We start from the raw sequence: 22,731 nt of genomic DNA, 5'->3' as shown, positions 1-22,731 counted from the left end.
TCTCTCTCTCTCTCTGTTACCCAGTGAGTCTCTCTCCTACTCACCCCGTCACTCCTGACACCCTTCCCTCTCTGTTCCCTTGTCCTTTCTCCCGCCACCCACCACATCCTGGGTGGTGAACGTTTTCCGATGGGAAATTTCACTCCCTCAACCAATCCCTTCCCTCTGTCGTTGAGTGAGTCTCTCCTCTCTCCCTCCGTTCAGACACTCAACTCTCCGTCCCATCAGCCCTGATCGCATCTCGACCCCTTGCTCCCCCTTTCCCCCGTCCGCACCCCCCCTTCTTGCCGTCCGTCTTATTTGCGAAGGATTGAAACCACCCACCCTTCCTCCACACTCCCCATCCTGTTCCTGCCCACCCTGTCCTATCAGACCCCTCTTTCCTGGTCCTGCAACTTCCCCTCCCTTCCCGTCCCATCACATCCCCTTCCAGCTCATCCCATCACTTTCCCTCCTTCCTGGTCCCATCCCTCCCGCTCCCTTCCTGTCGTTTCACTCCTCCTCACCCCGACTCTATCTGATCCACGTCACCACCAGTTTGTGACAGGAACTCTCTCCTCCCCTTTTCGTCCCCTATTGACTTCGACACGGTCACCATCTCATCAGTCCACTCCTCGTACCAACACTCCTCTTCCTCCCAAACCCCTCACCCCTCCTCCCCAAAACACACATGTATCTGTGTATGTGTATCAGAATATATATATACAGTAGTTTATTCAATGACAAGATGATTAGAACTAAAACATATTTACAATACACAAGATTATATAAAACACAAATTTAAGATACTGTTATTACAATCAATAACACACTCGATCCCGGGATTGTTTCTTCGCCATAGATTCTATGTGCAACAGTGGCCATTGTAAGTCAGTGTCTCACTCCATCCCTGGTGGCCACATTAACCAAGGAATACACATCAAAGTTGCTGGTGAACGCAGCAGGCCAGGCAGCATCCCTAGGAAGAGGTACAGTCGACGTTTTGGGCCGAGACCCTTCGTCAGGACTAACTGAAAGAAGAGTTAGTCAGAGATTTAAAAGTGGGAGGGGGAGGTGTACCTCTTCAAATCTCTTACTAACTCTTCTTTCAGTTAGTCCTGACGAAGGGTCTCGGCCCGAAACGTCGACTGTACCTCTTCCTAGAGATGCTGCCTGGCCTGCTGTGTTCACCAGCAACTTTTATGTGTGTTTTGCTTGAATTTCCAGCATCCGCAGATTTCCTCGTGTTTGCGTTTATAAAATCACACTTCAGGGCCGTGTCCGAGATCGCTGCAGATCCAGGGTCACTGCCGATTGTCTGTCAGTTCAACAGACTGCCGAATGCACCGTCCTCAGCAAGGGGAGCAAAATGATTCTCTCCCGGGATAATCCCACCCTGGGACACCGGTGTCCCAGACTGAGCCCCGGTCCTCGTGCTCTTCCTGTCTGTGTAATTCCCTGGGGTCTCTCGTGGGTGGGGTCTTGAAACCGCACATCCGGCGGAAGCTGCACCGCTGGACAGGAGGTGGAAATACGTCACTACGGGAGCACAATGAACAACACACAGCGCAAGACTGGAGCCAATTCCGTTAAAACCATTGGGAATTAAACCTGGCGCGCGGCCATTAAAGGTAAGGGGAAGGGGAGTTAAAGGGGAGGGCCGGGAATCAGCCAAAATGTCCCCATCCCACGGGCGGGGATGTTCACACGTTCAGATGTTCACAGGATCACTGTCCAGGTCCGGGTTCCCGCAGAGATCTCAGTTCCCTCCTCCCGGTCTTACTGAACTCATTGTCCCCCAGCCTGAAACAGATAGGAGAATAAAGATGAAATAAACACATGACACAACAGTGTCAGTAACAGGGGACTGGGGTTAATGTTTCAATAACATTCACAGACAAATATCACCAGAAAACCCGCGGATCCGCTGATATTTTATCACATTGAACATTAACACAAACACTCACCGGATCCGCTCCAGACTCGGGAGGGTGAATATGAGGCGGCGGAGGGCGGGGACAGATCGGTCTGTCAGCGAGTTTAATCCCAGGTTCAGCTCCGTCAGTGACGAGTTTGTACTGAGAGCGGAGACGAAATCCTCGGCACCAGAATCTGTGAGACCGACATTCATCAGCCTGGAGATGAGAGAGAGTGAGGGTGAAGGACACAGAGAGACAGGAGACAGTACAAATCCACAGTGTTTATCACTAACACAATTACTGATCACATTAATGTTCAGTGTCAGACACCCAGTGACTGTAAACACAATCTCCCACAGTCTGGTACTTACCGCAGTTTCTGTATTTTACACTCCGGGTTCCTCAGAGCCGCAGACACCAGTTTCACTCCTGAATCTCCCAGCTCATTATAACTCAGTCTAAACACAAACAGACAAATTGATGAACAAAGTGATTCAAATGGCGGGTCTGAGGGAATTTCTCTCACTCGGATATTTCAGGAAACATTAAACCCTTCAGTAAATCACTGATCGGAGTTCCCATCACTGTCAATGTCCCTCACTGCCCAGCTCCAGGGTATTCACCGAATGTCAGTAATTTAGTCTGTTGGTGTGATCCTGTAAACTCCACATATTCTGTCTCATTCCCTGATGGTTAGAAAAGTGTTCCTGATGTGAGAGGGTCGGGAGGGGCAGGGATGAAGGGGAGAAAATCCCACAGTGAGGAAGATCTGTGAATGGGGAAATGTCGATGGGAGATGGTTGCAATCCGACAGGAGGAAGGGGGATGGCATTTGTCACAATTCTTCACAATCATATTTACCCAAATCCATTTACATTGAAACAACACAATGGAACAGTTTCACAGTTCAAAGTGAGAGATAAATCAAGTTACCTCAACTCCTGGCACTTGTGCAGTCCGGGTCCCAGCCGCTGGATTCCTTCACACTGAATGTGGCAGTACTCCAGGTTGAAGTGTTTTATTGTATCACAGAGTCCGATGACATGAGACAGGACCGCGCAGTCAATCGGGGTCAGTGTCATTCCACTGAATGAAAGTTTTTCCACAGATCCCAGTGCGGCCTGAGCCAGCCCACGATTCCGAGATTCAAACAGGTAGTGTAATGTGTTCAGGAGGCTCCTTTTACCAGCTTCACTCCATGTGTTTCCACTCTGGCGTTTAACCTCCTCCTTCACCCAGTCAATCACCCGGCAGGTTGTTTGATGAGGAAATGCACCCAGAAACTCCTCCAGCCCCCGAGCTGTCATTGGGTTGGAGAGACCAGCAACAAAACGGAGAAATACCTCAAATCGACTGTCTGTCGTGCTGTGGGCTTCAGTGAGGAATTTCAGGATATCTCTGCCATCTGGGATCAGGAATTGTGCGACTGCAGCTACAAACTCTTGGATGGTGAGGTGTGGGAATGTGTACACCACACACCGGGCTGAATCCTCTCTCTCCAAAAGCTCCATCAGGAACCCGGACAGGAACTGGGGAAGGCTGCAGATTGTACTTGATCAAATCTCCATCTGTAAACACAATCTTCTTCTCGGACACTCCTCTGAAGGCCATCTGACCAACCCTGAGTAACACATCACGGGGTCTCTCAATCTGACGGCCGTGGTTTTTCAGGATGTTGTAAATATAGTAGGAGTACAGTTGGGTGATGGTCTTGGGAACTCGCTGCGGGTCCCTGGCTCTTTGTGTGAAGAAGGGGCCCAGTGCCAGAGCGAGGATCCAGCAGTAGGAGGGGTTGTAGCTCATGGTGTACAGGATCTCGTTCTCCTCCACGTGTTTAAAAACAGCTGCTGCCACCGTCCGATCTTCAAAATGCCTGATGAAATACTCCTTCCGTTCCTCACCAACAAATCCCAGGATTTCAGCCCAGACACTGATCTCTGCCTTTTCCAATAAATGTAACGCAGTGGGACGTGTGGTCACCAGCACTGAACACCCTGGGAGCAGCTTTCCCTGGATTAAACTGTACACAATGTCAGACACCTTGCACTTGAATTCAGGATCTGTGCATGAGTCCTGAGCTTCTGTGTTTCTCCGACTGTCAGCAAAATCAATTTTGTCATTGAATTTATCCAAACCATCGAATATAAACAGTAATCCCTCTGGGTTCTTCCAGACCTCTCTCAGAAAATTCCCAAAGTAAGGATACTGATCCAGAATCAGTTCCTTTAGGTTTGTTCTGCAGTTAATGGAGTTTAAATCCCGGAATTTGAAACTGAAGACAAACTGGAATTGTTGGTATATTTTCCCTGTGGCCCAGTCATAAACAATCTTTTGTACCATTGTTGTTTTCCCGATCCCCGGGACTCCGGCCACTGCTGCCGAACTCCCAGATTTGGATTCACTTCGGGAAAAGCTACTCTGGAACAACTGATCGGTCCGTATTTTTTCCAGCTCTTCGCGGAGATGTTTCTGTCTCCACTCCTCGTGGTCTCTGCCTCTTGCCAGCAGCTCATGTTCCACCAGTCTCCGATCTCGAACAGTAGAAATGACCGTGAGCTCAGCGTATCGATCAACCAGCTGGGAAACCTTCACCTTCTCCCTCATCAGGATCGTGTTCACTCTCAGTGATTCAGTTTGTGCCCGCAGAGTCTCCTTGTGTTTCTGTCGAACATCTTCCATGGGAACAGACAGTGGACAAACTGTCAGATGCCTCAACTCAGAACTCAGTATTTAAGTATGCAAGAGTTAGCTCAAAGCTATTGCATTAATTGGATTCATCAATAGATGCTCGAACAGTAAATTAAATTAGATTAACAGACTGCTGACTGGACAGAGAGGCCTGGTATAGATAAACAACAGATCATCACATTTCACAATTAACTGTGCTGTGAAGGTGAGTATTTCCCTGGTAGTTTACTGACCCCCGACTGTCCCGTACTGGACAACCTCCCTCTACTATCACAGCTGTCATTTTTTCCTGTGGAAGAAACTTTTGATCCCCAGTGTTGATGTGGCGTATGGAGATGGTGAAGAGGGTAGTGGTCATTCTGTGAAAGGAACAGGTCGGGGAATCACAGCTCCCCCTCCCCTCTCACCATCACTGATTCAAAATACAAAGAGGTAGCTTTGCTGATCAGCACCTGCACTGTGGATGGGTGGTTGGGGTGTGTGGGATCGAATCCTGTCATGGGTGTTTGGACCTTGTCTGGACCCTGCCAGGAGTGTGTGGGATCCGACAGAGTTTCAGGACCCTGTCAGGGGTGTGTGGGATCTCACAGTGTGTCAGGACCCTGTCACGGTTGTGTGGGGTCTCACAGTGTTTTTGGACTCTGTCAGGGGTGTGTGGGGACTCACATTGTGTCAGGACCCTGTCAGGAGTGTTTGTGGTCTCGCAGTGCGTCAGGACTCCGTCAGGTGTTTATGGGTTCTGACAGAGTGTCAGGACCCTGTTAGGAGTGTGTGGGGTCCCATGGTGTGTCAGGTTCCTGTCAGGGACGTCTGTAGTCTCACAGTGTTTCAGGACACTATCAGGTGTGTTTTAGGACACTGACAGTGGTGTGTTGTGTCTCACAGTCTGTCAGGACACTGTCAGGGGTGTGTTGAGTCTCCCAGTGTGTCAGACCCCTGTCAAGGTCCTCTGTGGTCTCACAGTGTTTCAGGACACTGTCAGGGGTGTTTCAGGGCACTGACATTGGTGTGTGGGGTCTCACAGTGTTTCAGGACCCTGTCAGGCGTCTGTGGGGTCTTAGTATGTGTCAGGACCCTGCCAATGGTTTACGGGGTCTCACAGTGTGTTAGGACCCTGTCAATGATGTGTGGGGTCTTAAAGAGTGTCAGAACCCTCTCAGGGGTGTGTTTGGTGTCTCACATGTCAGGACCCTGTCATAGATGTGTGTCGTCTTGCAGTGTGTCAGGAACTTGTCAGGGGTGTGTGGGGTCTCACCATCTGTCACGACCCTTTCAGGGACGTCTGGGGTCTGACAGTGTTTTAGGACTCTGTCAGGGGAGTGTGGGGTCTCACAGTGTGTCTGGACCCTGTCAGGTGTGTGTGGGGTCTCACAGTGTTTCAGGACCCTGTCAGGGGTGTGTGGGGTCTCACAGTGTGTCAGGACCCTGTCAGGGGTGTGTGGGGTCTCACAGTGTGTCAGGAACCTATCAGGGGTGTTTTAGGACACTGACAGTGGTGTGCAGGGTCAGACAGTGTGTCAGGACCCACTCAGGGGTGTGTGGGGTCTCACAGTTTGTCAGCACCCTGCCAAGGCTGTGTGCGGTCTCACATTGTGTCAGGATCCTGTCAGGGACGTGTGGGGTCTCACAGTGTGTCAGGACCCTGTCAGACGTGGGCAGGGTCACACAGTGTGTCGGGAACCTGTCAGACGTGTGTGGGGTCTCACAGTGTGTCAGGACCCTGTCAGGTGTGTGTGGTGTCTCACAGTCTGTCAGGAACCTGTCAGGGTTATGTGGGGTCTCACGGTGTGTCAGGGCCCCATCAGGGTCGTGCGCGGACTCACAGTGTTTCAGGACCCTGTCAGGGGTGTGTGGGATCTCACGATGTGTCAGGACCCTGTCAGTGATGTCTGGTGTCTCACAGTGTTTCAGGACACTGTCAGGGATGACTTAGGACACTGAGAGTGGTGTGTGGTGTCTCACAGTCTGTCAGGAACCTGTCAGGGGTGTGCGGGGTCTCACAGAGTGTCAGGACATTGTGAGGAGTATATGGGGTCTTACGGTGTGTCAGGACCCTGTCAGGTGTGTGTGGCGTCTCACAGTGTGTCAGGAACCTGTCATGGCTACATGGGGTCTCACATTGTGTCAGGACCCTGTCAGACATGTGCAGGGTCTCACAGTCTGTCAGAAACCTGTCAGGTGTGTCTGGGTTCTGACAGTGTGTCAGGTTCCTGTCAGGACTGTGTGGCATCCCACGGCATGTCAGGACCCTGTCAGTAGTGTGAGGGGTCTCACGGTGTGTCAAAAGCCTGTCAGGGATGTGTGGGGTCTCACAGTGTGTCAGGACCCTGTCAATGACCTGTGGGGTCTCACAGTGTATCAGACCCTGTCAGGAGTGTGTTGGGTCTCACAGTGTGTCAGGACCCTGTCAGGGACTTGTGGGTTTTCACATTGTGTCCAGACACTGTCAGGGGTGTGTGGGGTCTCACAGTGTGTTAGGACACTGTCAGGGACGTGTGGGGACTCACAGTGTGTCAGGGCCCTGTCAGTGGTGTGTGGGGTCTCACAGTATTTCAGGACCCTGTAAGATGTGTGCAGGGTCTCAGTGTGTAATGACCCTGTCAGGGACGTTTAGTGTCTCACAGTGTGTCAGGACCCTCTCCTGGATGTGTGGGGTCTCACTGTGTGTCAGGACCCTGTCAATGACGTGTTTGTCGTAGACCATAGAATAGTACAGCACAGTACAGGCCCTTTGGCCCACAATGTTGTGCCGACCCTCAAACCGTGCCTCCCATGTAAGTCCCCACCTTAGATTCCTCCATATATCTGTCTAGTAGTCTCTTAAACTTCACTAGTGTATCTGCCTCCACCACTGACTCAGGCAGTGCATTCCACGCACCAACCACTCTCTGAGTAAAAAACCTTCCTCTAATATCCCCCTTGAACTTCCCACCCCTTACCTTAAAGCCATTTCCTCTTGTATTGAGCACTGGTGCCCTGGGGAAGAGGCGCTGGCTATCCACTCTATCTATTCCTCTTATTATCTTGTACACCTCTATCATGTCTCCTCTCATCCTCCTTCTCTCCAAAGAGTAAAGCCCTAGCTCCCTTAATCTCTGATCATAATGCATACTCTCTAAACCAGGCAGTATCCTGGCAAATCTCCTCTGTTACCTTTCCAATGCTTCCACATCCTTCCTATAGTGAGGCGACCAGAACTGGACACAGTACTCCAAGTGTGGCCTAACTAGAATTTTATAGAGCTGTATCATTACAACGGGACTCTTAAACTCTATCCCTCGACTTATGAAAGCTAACACCCCATAAGCTTTCTTAACTACCCTATCCACCTGTGAGGCAACTTTCAGGGATCTGTGGACATGTACCCCCAGATCCCTCTGCTCCTCTACACTACCAAGTATTCTGCCATTTACCTTGTACTCTGCCTTGGAGTTTGTCCTTCCAAAGTGTACCACCTCACACTTCTCCGGGTTGAACTCCATCTGCACTTCTCAGCCCACTTCTGCATCCTATCAATGTCTCTCTGCAATCTTCGACAATCCTCTACCCTATCTCCAACACCATCAACCTTTGTGTCGTCTGCAAACTTGCCAACTCACCCTTCTACCCCCACATCCAGGTCGTTAATAAAAATCACGAAAAGTAGAGGTCCCAGAACAGATCCTTGTGGGACACCACTAATCACAATCCTCCAATCTGAATGTACTCCCTCCACCATCACCCTCTGCCTTCTGCAGGAGAGCCAATTCTGAATCCACCTGGCCAAACTTCCCTGGATCCCATGCCTTCTGACTTTCTGAATAAGCCTACCATTGTGGAACCTTGTCAAATGCCTTACTAAAATCCATGTAGATCACATCCACTGCACTACCCTCATCTATATGTCTGGTCACCTCCTCAAAGAACTCTATCAGGCTTGTTAGACACGATCTGCCCTTCACAAAGCCATGCTGACTGTCCCTGATCAGACCATGATTCTCTAAATGCCCTGAGATCCTATCTCTAAGAATCTTTTCCAACCACTTTCCCACCACAGACGTAAGGCTCACTGGTCTATAATTACCTGGACTATTCCTACTACCTTTTTTGAACAAGGGGACAACATTCACCTCCGTCCAGTCATCCGGTACCATTCCCGTGGACAACGAGGACATAAAGATCCTAGCCAGAGGCTCAGCAATCTCTTCCCTCGCCTCGTGGAGCAGCCTGGGGAGTATTCCGTCAGGCCCCTGGAACTTATCCATCCTAATGTACTTTATCAACTCCAACACCTCCTCTCCCTTAATATCAACATGCTCCAGAACATCAACCTTACTCACATTGTCCTCACCATCATCAAGTTCCCTCTCAGTGGTGAATAGCAAAGAGATGTATTAATTGAGGACCTCGCTCACTTCCACAGTCTCCAGGCACATCTTCCCACCTTTATCTCTAATCGGTCCTACCTTCACTCCTGTCATCCTTTTTTTCTTCACATAATTGAAGAATCTCTTGGGGTTTTCCTTTACCCTACTCGCCAAGGCCTTCTCATGCCCCCTTCTTGCTCTTCTTAGCCCCTTCTTAAGCTCCTTTCTTGCTTCCCTATATTCTTCAATAGAGCCATCCGATCCTTGCTTCCTAAACCTCATGTATGCTGCCTTCTTCCACCTGACTAGATTTTCCACCTCACTTATCACCCATGGTTCCTTCACCCTACCATTCTTTATCTTCCTCACCGGGACAAATTTATCCCTAAAATCCTGCAAGAGATCTCTAAACATCGACCACATGTCCATAGTACATTTCCCTGCAAAAACATCATCCCAATTCACACCCACAAGTTCTAGCCTTATAGCCTCATAATTTGCCCTTCCTCAATTAAAAATCTTCCTGTCCTCTCTGATTCTATTCTTTTCCATGATAATGCTAAAGACCAGGGAGCGGTGGTCACAGTCCCCCAGATGCTCACCCATGGAGAGATCTGTGATCTGACCCAGTTCATCACCTAGTACTAGATCTAGTATGGCATTCCCCCTGGTCGGCCTGTCCACATACTGTGACAGGAATCCATATAGTGCGTCAGGAACCTGTCAGGGGTGTGTGGGGTCTCACAGTGTGTCAGGACACTGTCAGGGACGTCTGGGGTCTCACAGTGTGTCAGGACACTGTCAGGTGCGTGTGGTTTCTCAGTCTGTCGGGAACCTGTCAGGGGTGTGCGAGGTCTCACAGTGCGTCAGGACCTTGGCAAGGGTGTGTGGGGTCTCACAGTCTATCAGGACCCTGTCATGGATGTGTGGGGTCTCACAGTGTGTCAGGACCCTGTCAAGGGTGTGTGGGGTCTCACAGTGTGTCAGGACCCTGTCAGGAGTGTGTGACGACTCACAGTCTGTCAGGACACTGTCAGGTGTGTGTGGTTTCTCACAGTCTGTCAGGAACCTGTCAGGTGTGTGCGAGGTCTCACAATGTGTCAGGACCCTGGCAAGGGTGTGTGGGGTCTCACAGTGTGTCAGGACACTGTCAGGGACGGGTGGGGTCTCGTAATGTCATACTGTCATACTTCTGTGGTTTCACATTGTGTCAGGAACCTGTCAGAGGTGTGCGGGGTATCACAGTATAGGAATTTCAGCTTCTGTGGACTGAGCTGAGGAATATGCCCCCCAATCTCACCCTCTCTAACACTGTAGCAGTGTTTGCACCAGGGAGTGCAGATGTGAACACAGCGGTGTTCATATGCTGCTCTGTGGTTGAACAGACCGGTTGGGATGTTACCTGCTTTTCTAATTAAAGTGATGCTATTATTACTATTCTGTGACTGGAACTTCAGTGGACGCCCAACTCTAAGAAAGGATAATCTGCAGGAACTGGGGGAGTTTAGAAAACAGTTAAGGATGAGGCTGTTCAGGAGGGGGCAGTGACTGGCAAGAGAAGGTTTTGGCTTTTTGGTGTGAAGAAATATGTTTTTTTTTTCCCATTCTCCGGATCGCCCCCTTCTCCACTCAGACTCCGGTGGGGATCTGTAGTTGCAGGTCCCAGAGCGGTGTGACCACTTTAGTCAAACTCGCCAGCTCTCTGTCTCTTTCCTCAAAGTGTCCTTTGAAATCTCTCCCTCCAGGAAACATGTTTCCCTGTGTCTCACTGTGTTCTCTGTCACAGTGCCAACATTTACCTGGTCAGATCCTTGTGGCTCAACAACTTAACCGCCCAACATAAAGTACCACCGTTGGTGGAAACAGAGGTCAAGTTTCAACTTTATAAACTCTGCTTCAGCCACATCTGGGCCATTGCGTACCGTTCCAATCGCCCCACTACCAGAGGGATGTTGAGGCTTTAGAGAGGGAGCAGAAGAGGTGTACCAGGATGCTGTCTGGTTTAGAGGACATGTGCTACCATGAGAGGCTGGAGAAAAATGAATTGTTTTCTCTGGATCATCGGAGGCTGAGGGAGCTCTGACACAGGTTGACAACATTATGAGAGGCTTAGATAGAGTGGACAGAGAAAATCGGTTTCCTGGGGTTGAAATGTCTGTTACTAGAGGGCCTGCAGTGAAGGTGAGAGGGGGTTGGATTCAGGGGGATGTGAGGGATAGTTTTTTTTTAAATCAGAGAGTCGTGGATGACTGGAATGCACTGCCTGGTCAGGTGGTAGAGGCAAATTGTTAGAGACTTCTAAGAGACGTTTGGAGAGGCACATGGGTGTAAGGAAGATGGACGCATATGGACATGGTGTAGGAAGCAGAGATTAGAGTTTGGGCATGTTTGATGTACTTCTTAGCTGTTTCGGCACAATATGATAGGCCTAAGGGCTTATCCCCGTGTTATACTCTGCAATGTTCAATGCACGGTCACTTACCTTTCAGCTCACTGAGAAACTCCAGTAAGAGTTGAGCGGGAATTGGTTGATGGGAGGGATCACAACCTGATGAATTTAAACAAAGTGAGGAAATCATTTTTGTAAAATTGTAAACTGTGCTGTGTTGCGATCCAAATTTAAATTAATCTCTGATGTTATCTCACCATATATCTGTATTCCCTTCAGTATTTTGTCCAAATTTGGGACACAATTCTGCATTTTCACAAAGGTGTCCTACATCACCCTCCGGGCGCGGGAGCCTTTCTCCATCACCAGGCTCAGGAGGAGTTTAGAACTGTCCGCCCGCTCTCCCTTATCAGCAAGATCAGAGATTTTCTGTGAAGAGTAACGGGGAACATATTGGGGACTGACAGATTCACACAGAGAATGAGAAGTAAATGATGTGCTCTGTAACGGGATCACACTGAGCAGTCACCTGGACGGGTGCTGATCCTGTCTGGACACGGACTGTACATTCTGAGTGCAGAGCACACGGAGAGACAGTCACCGTGAACCTGGTCCACCAGTCAGTGAGATCCTGGCTGGTCTGTGACCGCTTCACTGACGTGGCTCCAAATCCAAAAATAATTCCTCACCAGATTTGACAGTGTAAAACAGAAATCAGAAAATAATGATCACAGATGAAGAAGTAAAACAGGAAGGTTTTTATAACAGAGTGAACAGTCTCAGAGAAGTTGCAGAAAAGATGATGTGATCCATCTCCTCAATCTGCCAGTGTCTAACATGACAGCAGATTACTGGCTGACCTGATGCCTTTCCTTTGCCTTTTCCAGTGGAGGTTTATTCAGTGATTACACATTACAGCATGGCAGTATTCCCCGATTCACACTGTTTGCCGTTACAGATTGTAACAGAATCATCTCAACCCAGAACGGAACACACTCCAGCTCCTGTGGCATCCATGACTGATGATGTCCCGGTTCTCACTGACATCCTGCCGTCACGCTGCACGGTCTTCCCAAACGGAAACTTCCCATCATATTTCCATTTAATACCGTAAGCCCACACAACTGTTGCCTGCTCAACTCACTCTGAACACTGAGCAGCCACCCACCAGTCCGCGGGGTCTTTTCACCTCTTTCTATCACTGGTTCAGATTCACATCTTTGAGATTGTATGTACAGTATTTATTCCCCAGTTTTTATTTTATCTAATTTAATACCCGATGAGTCAGAGTTCCGACACCCATCAGTCCTGTGATGTGTGAAAATTCAAACCCATTCTCCCTCCCGCTCACCCGATGTTCCTCTCCACTGAACTGATTCTCGGCCGTTAACGCCAGGCTCACTCCGTGCACTCCTCCTTCCATCGCCTGCTCCAGCCTGTCCCGGTAGAAATCCGTCAGCTGCAGCAGCTGGGAATCATTCCAGCTTGCCAGGAGCTCGGTGATCACTGAGATCGGACCTGTGAAGGAAAATGGTGAAGATTAAAGATATTACCGACCCCATGTTCAGAGGCAACTTTCTCTCTGGAACCTAAAGATGGTTCGCTGGGTCACTAAACAGTCCGAGACAGATGTTTCAATGTTTTAATGTCTCTGGGAATATACCACTCTGTTTGGAAATGACTGCTTATTCCTGAGAATATAGTAACCCATCAGCAACACTCTCCTGGTACTGCCCATCACCTCCGCTTGGCTCTGGGTTACTGGCTGCCTGCCAAACCCTTCCTCAGCAAATCTCTGAAATATCTCACACAATGCTGGAGGTGCTCAGCAGGTCAGGCAGCATCTATGGAGGAGAATAAACAATCAACGTTTAGGGCCAAGGCACTTCATTAGACTGGAAATGAAGGAATAGAAATTCCAGATATTGCCACATTATTTTCTATTCTTTGTGGTCCTGAACTGAAACATTAACTGTTAATTCCTCTCCATGGATTTCCCTCGGGATCAATAAAGTACATCTTATCTTATGGATGCTGCCTGACCTGCTGAGTTCCACCAGTACTTTGTGTGTCTTTGTGTTGCTCAAAACTTTCAGCAACTGCACAATGTCTTGTGCTCTGGAATACCTCACTGTTTGAATGTGCATCACAGTCTGCTTGAGGAGTGAAAAGCAGACAGTGATTGTGCTCCTTCCACGTGTGACTGTTCCCCAGAGAAGTTACCTCTGTGACTCATCTCTCTGCGAAGATTTTACAAATATTTTGTGAATTGTTGATATTGAATTAAACTCAGACACAGAGTCAAGGAAATATTTAAAAAATAAAGTAACTCGCTAGCATACCCGTGTCCTTTCCTGATCTTGACATCACTGGAACTTTTCCCCTGCCCACTCCTTGAGCCATTTTGAGGACAGTTGTGGTCAGATTTTGATGCTCTGTAACAAACAAAGTTAACAGTAGGGTCAGACATTAATTGCCGTGTTTTGTTTTTAAACAGAGGCAAACACTTCCAAACATCTTGGGCCCGTCCACTGAAGCCTCCACCTGCACCCATCCACCCACGGTCATACAATGTCCATTTCCACTCTCTCCATGGATTGTACACTGGGCCAGGATTCTCCAGGGTATCTACTTGCTATATTGCAGGCAAATCCCTTTCAGGAACCAATCTTGTGTCCCGGACCGGGAGTGATGTGTCAATGGAATGGCAGGGCAGATTGAGTAGACAGCGCCCACTGCTTTGGTCCTCCTACCACTGGTGGCGCTGTGGACAACTGTTACAGCAGTGTGGGCTGAAACATTTCTGCTGATGATGAGACTTCTAATCCTCGCGTCACTGGATTATACAGAGTTCTCAGTCACACCTGATTCTCACCGTCTCATTTCAGTTTAACATCGCCCAGCATTGACACCGATGGCAATATATGATTTGAGTCTACAGAGAAACACTGACATGCTGAACAATAAAGTCTCACCCATAGCATCACGACATCTTGTCCTGAACCTCTATAGTTTTTTTTTCTGGCAGGACCTCATTATTAGCACGAAAACTCAGTCAAGATTTCTTTGAGCATATCACCTGGTTATTACCAGATAGTTAGTTACATGGCACCTTGTTAAACACAATGTCGACACGCCATACATCCAACAATAGCCAGTTAGGGAAAATAGTTAATATAAATAAAATAAAATGCTGGAATTATTCAACAAGACAGAGAGTATGTTAATATTTCAGGTGGAAGACCCTGTATCGGAGCTGAGCCTGTGTGTAGGAGCCATGTACCTGTTCTCTATCTGCATTGTATTCTGTGTTGTGTATTTATGATGCTTTTTTTATGGTAACTAGTCGCATCAGTGGGGGTGTGGTAAACGCTAAGGGAATCAGTTACATATTTGTGCTTTGTTCCATGCAATACACAGCTGGGGACTGACAGATGTCATATCTTTTGTTATTATCCTCTCAAATACGATGAACTTACACTTGGGTAAACTTCAGTTTCATCGATTCATGATTGTATGTTTGCTGATTGTTAATGAAGGATCAGATACATATCACTGATTTTTGCAACAATCATTATTGGTGTTGAGGGCATGTCATGCAAGTATAACAAATCTGTGGTGGTGTCGCCAGCAATGGCAAATTAGCTTGGTTAAATTCTACCGTTACGTTCTCAACAGATCTTTCTCAACCTGCCGATCATTTAAATATTCTGAGATACTCAGTATTTTGCTTCAGTATTCACCAGTGAAAGGGACCTTGGCAATTGTGGGGATGACTTACAGCGAACTGAAATGCATGAGTGTATGGACTTTAAGAAAGTGCCCGTGCTGGATCTTTTTAGAGGTATTAAGTTAGATAAGTCGCCGGGACTGAATGAGATATACGTCATTGTACTGTAGTAGGAGTAGAGGGAGGAAATTGCTAAGCCTCTGATGATGATCTTCACATCATCAGTTAGGTGGGGAGAAGTACCAGAGGATTGGAAGGTTGCAAATGTTGCTCTCTTGTTCAGGAAAGGGAATAGAGATAACTCAGGAAATTATAGACTAGTGAGTCTTACTTCAGTGGTGGGCATGTTTTGGAGAAGATCCTGAGAGGCAGGGTTTATGAGCATTTGTAGAGACAATCTGATTAGGGATAGTCAACGTGGCCTTGCTGAGGGCAGGTCATGCCTTATGATCCCGATTGAATTCTTTGAGGACGTAACAAAGCACATTGATGAAGGTAGAGCAGTGGAAGTACTGTATATGGATTTCAGTTAGAGGTTAGCTAAGGTTCCCCATGGAAAGCTCATACAGAAAATAATGAGGTATGGGATCCAAGGAGACATTGCTTTGTGGATCCAGAATTGGCAAGCCCACAGAAGGCAAAGGGCAGTTGTAGATGGTTCGTATTCTGCATGGATAATGGTGACTGATAGTGTTCCTTTGGGATCTATTCTGGGATCCCTTCTCTTTGTGATTTTTACAAATGACCTGTATGAGGAAGTTGAAGGATGGGTTAGTAAGTTTGCTGATGACACAGAAGTTGGGAGTGTTGCAGATCATCTGCAGTGTTGTCAGATGCTATAGTGCAACATCGATAGGATGCAGAACTGGGCACAGAAGTGGCAGATGGAGTTCAATACTGATAAGTGTGAAATGTTTCATTTCAGTAGGTCAAATTTGAAGACAGAATATAATATTAATAGTAAGACTCTTGGCAATGTGGAGGATCAGTGAGATCTTGAGGTCTGTGTTGATAGAACACGCAAAGCCGCTGCACACGTTGACAGTGTTGTTAAGAAAGCATATGGTGTGTTGGCATTCATCAACCATGGGATTGAGTTCAAGAGCGTGAGGTAATGTTACAGCTATATGAGACCTTGATTAGACTCCACTTGGGAGAACTGTGTTCAGTTCTGGTCACCTCACTACAGGAAACAATATGGATGCTATAGAGAGAGTGAAGAGGAGATTTACAAGGATGTTGTCTGGATTGGGGAGCATGCCTGATGAGAATAGGTTGAGTGAACTCAGCCTTTTCTCCTTGAAGTGATGGAGGATGAGAGGTGACCTCACAGAGGTGTACAAGATGAGAGGCATTGGTTGTGCCTATAGCCAGAGGCTTTTTCCCAGGGTTGAAATGTCTAACAAGTGGGAACATAGTATTAAGGCAGCGGTCCCCAACTATAGGGCCACAAAACGTGCTACCCGGCCATGAGGAAACGATATGATTTGGCGATATGGGTCAGCTACACCTTTCCTCATTCCCTGTCACGCCCACTGTTGAGCTTGAATGCACGCGAGGTCATTACGCATGTGAGGTCATTACCCACGTGTCATCCATGTCAGCATGGGAAGGAGATCAACTCCTCGAACTTGCAAATGATGGCGGGCTAAAAAGTTATGTTTGACATAACATCTCTGCTGGCATTCTGGATCAAAGTCAAGGTTAAGTATCCAGAGATAGCCATGAAAGCACTGAAAATGTTGCTTCCATTTCCAACATATCTCTGCAATGAATGTAACGAAAACTAAATCGCGGAATAGACTGGACAGAAGGAACCCCCTTCGAGTATTGCTGTCAATGGGACCATCTTGTTGCAGGGAAACAAGCCCAGGGCTCCCACTGATTCAGCGATATTGGTGTGTTGCAATGATTTTATATGTTCATACAGGGAAAATATGTGCTGTGTGTTTAACATCCAAATGTTACTTAGAATGTTATGATGCAATTGACTTATAATTGACTTATCACTATATTTATGCAAGGAAAATATGTGCTGTGTGTTTAATATTAAATTTGTTAGATAAACCCTTTTAGAAACGAAATTGAGTGTATTAGCCACATCACATATATTCCGGTTGCATTAACACACCCCGCACCCCCCCCCCCCGAACAGAATCACCAAAAACAATTTGGAGGAAAAAAAAAATCGGCACGTACACGCAAGCGCACTGGTGCCCACGCAAGGTTTCATGGTTATGGTAGTCCTGGTAGTCTTTCTTGGGGGAAACACAACATATTTGATGGCTACTCTTGTCCGTTGGCAACCCTACCCCACCCCCCGCCACCGGTCGGCTGGTCCGCAGTGCAAAAAAAGGTTGGGGACCCCTGTATTAAGGTGCTTGGAAGTAGTTACAAGGAGGATGTCAGGGGTATGTTTTTCACACAGAGAGAGTGGTGAGTGCGTGGAATGCACTGGCAGTGACGGTGGTAGAGGCGGATACAACGGGGTCTTTTAAGAGACTGTTAGATAGGTACATGGAGCTTATAAAAATAAAGGGCTATGCTGCAGGGAAATTCTCGTCATTTTCTGTAACAGGTTACATGGTCGGAACAACATTGTGTGCAGAAGGGCCTGTAACGTTCTGTAGATTTCTATGTTCTGCGTTCTTTACATTTTACCTACCAAGGTGCCAAGATGATCATCACTAATCAAATCTCACCGAGTTTTCTCAGGTCCTGTTGAATTTGTTGCCAAGTGAGCAAGTACGGTAGGGTACAGGTACAGAGAAACACTGACGTGTAGCAACATCACAGGCAAGTACATTCAGATAACACACAGAACAGCAATTATACAATTCTGTGTCACGAACAATAATAAAATACAGTCTGCCAGTGTTTGCCCACCAGAGTGGTGAATATCTCTGCTCGCCAGCACTGTGGGCTCAGACATTTCCATAGACGAGCCCCTCATGTCCCTTCCCCACTGTCAATGGACTCCTTCCCCCATCCTGCTTCTTGATCCCCCACTGGGACAAACAACCTCTCAGACTCCATCCTATCCAACCCCTCACACCATATTTGTCCTCTCAGTTAATTCCCTCTCCCTCTTCCTTCTGCTGGGATCCCTCCCTCCCTGGAGAGCCAGCATCAAGCTGATGGGCCGAGCAGTCTCCTTCTACCTCTTAGCGATACATCAGACTCTGGCTGCAGGAGGCACCTCACAAACACCCCCATCGGAGGGAAATGGAAATAATCCAGAAAGTGGGACATTTCCTTTGAGGTTTGTTCCACTTTGATGTGGAGCTCGGAGCAGAGCAGGAGCAGGAGACAGGATTAGCGGGAGCAATGTCCGCTCGGTTGGTTCGCCTCCGCTATTGGGTGTAACCAGTGATTGACATCGCTTCTCACCAATGCGAAGAGTGTACCTCCTCTGTTGACAGTGGGCTGGGGTGGGTGGGTCAGGTAATCGTAACCTTAGCCGGTAAAGTTCAACCGTCTCAGCGGCAGTAAGTGCACACGTGACGTTAGACCCCGGTCTGGGGAACCCACACTGACATAAGGCATGTGGGGGCACAGAGTGATGCCAGATCCCGGAGTGGGGAAACCACAACTGACATCAGGGTGCACAGTGACGTCACATGTGGGTGAGAACTTGTTTTCAAAAGCTGTTCAATGGACGTTTTTAATGATTTCAGAGGGACAATGAAAGAAACTTATCAGGTTTCATCACGGAATCCAGTGTTGTGTGAGGCAAAGTCCCCGGCTTTGCCAAGTTGTTAATGGAGTGGGCAGTGTGGCCTTTTTCTTGAGTTGGGTCACAAAACCCCTAATGTTTCAAGGGAGGACTTTCCAGGGTGATTTGGTCTGGGGTGGGTCAGTCAGTGCAGTATCCTAATGTTTACAAATTTCATAAACAATGGTTTTACTGATGTAAACCAGAATTGGCAACAGTGTAAACACAGACTCGTATCAGCTAACAGAAAACCTCTCATCCCTGCAGTCTTTGTCTCCAGACAAACTAACACTCTGACACTGTGGACCACAGATACACCTTCCTCTAAGTCAGTGTATCATTCAAACAGCTGATCGCTGAGAAGAACGATATTTGTTGGTCATTGAAGTTTGCCTAGATTTGGTTGGATGGAGTTGATGTGGAGTTCAGGGATGTCACATTGAAAGGACGGGTCAGCCAAACTCTCTCTATTGTCCATCCGACCTCCGGAGGTGGCACAGGGACCTCCTGCAAAGTGCAACACAGTGGCGACTCCAGCTGATGCCAGTGATTCTCCTGCTCAGGCGGCGGTGAGGAAGGGGCTATTCACGGGTTTGCATAAATTGAGCGTCGGCTGCAGTGGAAGTGGGCCAGGACTGAGCCGGACTCGAGGCCAGTGCCTAGTGATGTTCCCCATGGTTACATCTATTGTTTCTTGTCATCTATATCAATAACCTAGTTGTCATCTATATCTAGTTGTCATCTATTGTTACTTGTCATCTATATCAACACAGTGCCGACTCCAGCTGATGCCAGTGATTCTCCTGTTCAGGCAGCAGTGAGGAAGGGGCTGGTCCTGGATTTGTGTAAATCAGGCTTTAGTTACAATAGAAAAAGGCTGGGACTGAGCCGGATGGCTAGAGAGTCCAGGATGTCTGGTCTTGCAGCTCTGGTTTTAGTTTTGTGCCCGAGCCAAGACTGTGGGATCAGTTAGTTGTGGTTCCCCAGGCTGGGAGGGAGGCTGTGGGTGATGTGGATCAGTCTATATGTGTGGGTGTGGGGTAAATGGTGGAAAGGGTGTGGGGCCATTGGCGGGGTGGGGGGTAGTTGGGAATGTGGATGATGTGGATCACTCTATGTGTGTGGGTGTGGGGTAAATGGTGGAAACGGTGTGGGGCCATTGGCAGGGTGGGGGGAGGTTGGGGATGTGGGGCCATTGGCGGGGTGGAGGGAGGTTGGGGGAGGATGGGTCCCAGGACAAATTATGTTGTAAACAAGGGAGGAGTTGGTCCTTTGAATTGAACAGGATATGTGACCTTTCAGGAAGCAACAATTCTCGTTTCACATTAATTACTGACTAATCTTCCTGTTAACATTGTGTTTGTGACAGAGCCACAGAGCCTGGGAACAGCTGAATGCCAGGAAGCAGAGGGTGACGGTGAGAGCTGTTCCTTGGACTTGAGGCCAGTGCCTAGTGATGTTCCCCAGGGTTACACCTACTGTTACTTGTCATCTATATCAATCATTTGGTTGGGAATGTATAGGGTATAGATAGTAAGCTTGAACAAGGAACATAGAAATCTACAGCATATTACAGGCCCTTCAGCCACAATGTTCTGCCGACCATGTAACCTACTCTAGAAACTATCTAGGATTACCCAACCGCATAACACTATTTTTCTAAGCTCCATGTACCTATCTAAGAGTCTCTTAAAATACCCTATTGTATCTGCCTCCACTACCGTCACCAATAATGCATTCCACACCCACCACTCTGTGTGGAAAAACTCCCCTGACGTCCCCCCTCTACCAGCTTCCAAGCACCTTAAAACTATGCCCCCTCATGTCAGTCATTTCAGCCCTGGGAAAAAGCCTTTTGCTATCCACATGATCAATGCACCTCTTATACACCTCTATCAGGTCCCCTCTCATTCTCTGTCACTCCAAGGAGAAAAAGCCAAGCAAGTTTGCAGCAAGTAAGCTCAAAGAATTACTTTTTTTTGGAAAGATATTAAGTATTAACTCTCCCCTTTGTTTCCACCTCCCAACTCAGAAGTGACCAAAAGCTACTTCACAAGATCCAAGACCTTGAAATGCGCAAACACTGAGGGAATGTGAGTGACTTCAAAGAGCTGGGATACTGACAGCACTCCTCAGATTACAATCATTGCTTCCAAATGAACTCCAGCAACAAACACCTGACTCCAGACCAGAAATATTCACTCAACACCTCATAAGCCCAAGCAGCTCGATCCCTGGATCCATTTTACCTTGGTCAAAGTCTGTGATAGGGTCACACAGCTGAATGTGCCACTTACCGACCCCAGAATCCTCGCACATCATCCCCACATCAGGGATTTCCCCACAACCAATGTCCAGCAACCCGGGACTTCTGATTCATTGTGGAAGAAGGAACATTCTGCCCCATCTACAGAAGTACTGACCTGATCAAATCCCAAAAAATGACAGTTCCATATGCCTAGAGTCTATATCCCAGGATAACAGGCCGTGCACCAATTTTCGCAGGACTCCCTTGTTTCCAGTAACATGCTGCAGTGTCTTGGCCATTCAGAGTTCAAAAACTAACACTCCTGCATCAACCTGTGGCCGAATGGGAACCTGATAATCCTCTGACTGGACCAGACATTGGGATGGAAAACCTGTACGTAGGTCACCAGCAGGCATGGATACGTTTCACATTGTCTCCAGCAGTTAAACTGAACACATTTTATCATTACTGTATTGCTAAATGAGATTTTGCCCAGCACAATAAGCCATCACCTTTCCTGCAAGCTTTACATTTCAAATTGAAATTAAATGCTGGAAACTCGGTACATCAGATTGGATCTGTGGAAGACCCAGTATCAGAACTGACGTTGCCCGATCCGCTGAAAATTTCCAGCATTTTCTCTTTCTACAGTATATTGACTGACTGCAAGATGCTTGTGACGGCCTGAATAAAGTTACACAAATGTAAGTCCCACATTAATTAGCTTCCTCTTCATTTCATCACAGGGTTAATACAGTCGATACAGTCAATGCTCACAACATCCTCCCCACCCCACTATCAGTGTGTTACATCTGCTCCCGAGGCCACTAACTCTCAATGATGGGAAGTGACCAGAGAGCGATAAAAATGTGTACCACTCCCTGCTGATCCCATGGGCTGTTTCGGGCCTCTCCAAAAATGACCAAAACAGGAAATAATAGACTCAACTTTAAATGTGGAGAGTCTCCGTCTGACAAAGATTAACACAGCAGCCATTTGGTAACTTTGAAACTAAAACTGTGGTGACTGTCTTTATCCTTCCTCATTCTACATTAAATAAATCCTCTGGTAATTCCAGGTACCAAACACTGATTTCAGAAATAACTCAGTGAGGCAAAGTACTTCACAATGAAGGCAATGGTAGAAGAGATATTGTTGATATGTAATCATTGGTGGGATACAGGCTGGACAGTGATTGAACAAGATGGGCAGGGATTGAGCAGATAGAGCCAGGTGGGAGAAGGGATCAAGGACGATCACTGATGGTCCTCCAGCAATACACAGATACTGAATTAACAGTACATACTACTATGAACTAAAATGACAAAGATAGAACAACAGGAACTTTGGCATTGACCCTTCTCCCCTGACCAATTTTTATCAACACACCATGGAAAGTACCCCAAGGTTCGGGGTGAAGGTCTCACAACCCGGACCGACCCCGGCAGGTTCTGTCCAGGAAGCGGGGTGAGACCGCGAGTTCGGGGAAGCAAACGGGACTCACTGCCCAGCATCGGTCGGGACCGGACTCAGTACTCACCGCATGGATCTTGTCGGACTCGCTCGGCAGATAATGATCCGTCCCCCATCCCCGGCTCCCCGCCCGAGGGGGCGAGGACCCTGACCCTCCCCTGATCCCGATCCCGATCCCGATCCGGATCCCGCGGACGATCCGCCGCTCCGGACCCGCTTCGACAAAGACGGGGGAAAAGAAATC

At 47.9% G+C, this 22,731-nt stretch overlaps 1 pseudogene; it reads right to left on the bottom strand.

Moving 5' to 3' along the window:
- Positions 1-1,130: 1,130 nt before the first annotated feature.
- Positions 1,131-22,731, bottom strand: LOC134341852 (NACHT, LRR and PYD domains-containing protein 3-like; annotated as a pseudogene).

The sequence above is a fragment of the Mobula hypostoma genome, unplaced genomic scaffold (genome assembly GCF_963921235.1).
Source record: "Mobula hypostoma unplaced genomic scaffold, sMobHyp1.1 scaffold_53, whole genome shotgun sequence".
In the NCBI taxonomy this organism is placed as follows: Eukaryota; Metazoa; Chordata; class Chondrichthyes; order Myliobatiformes; family Myliobatidae; genus Mobula; species Mobula hypostoma.
The sequence above is the reverse complement of the archived record's forward strand: the minus strand, read 5'-3'. Positions and strand labels throughout refer to the sequence as shown.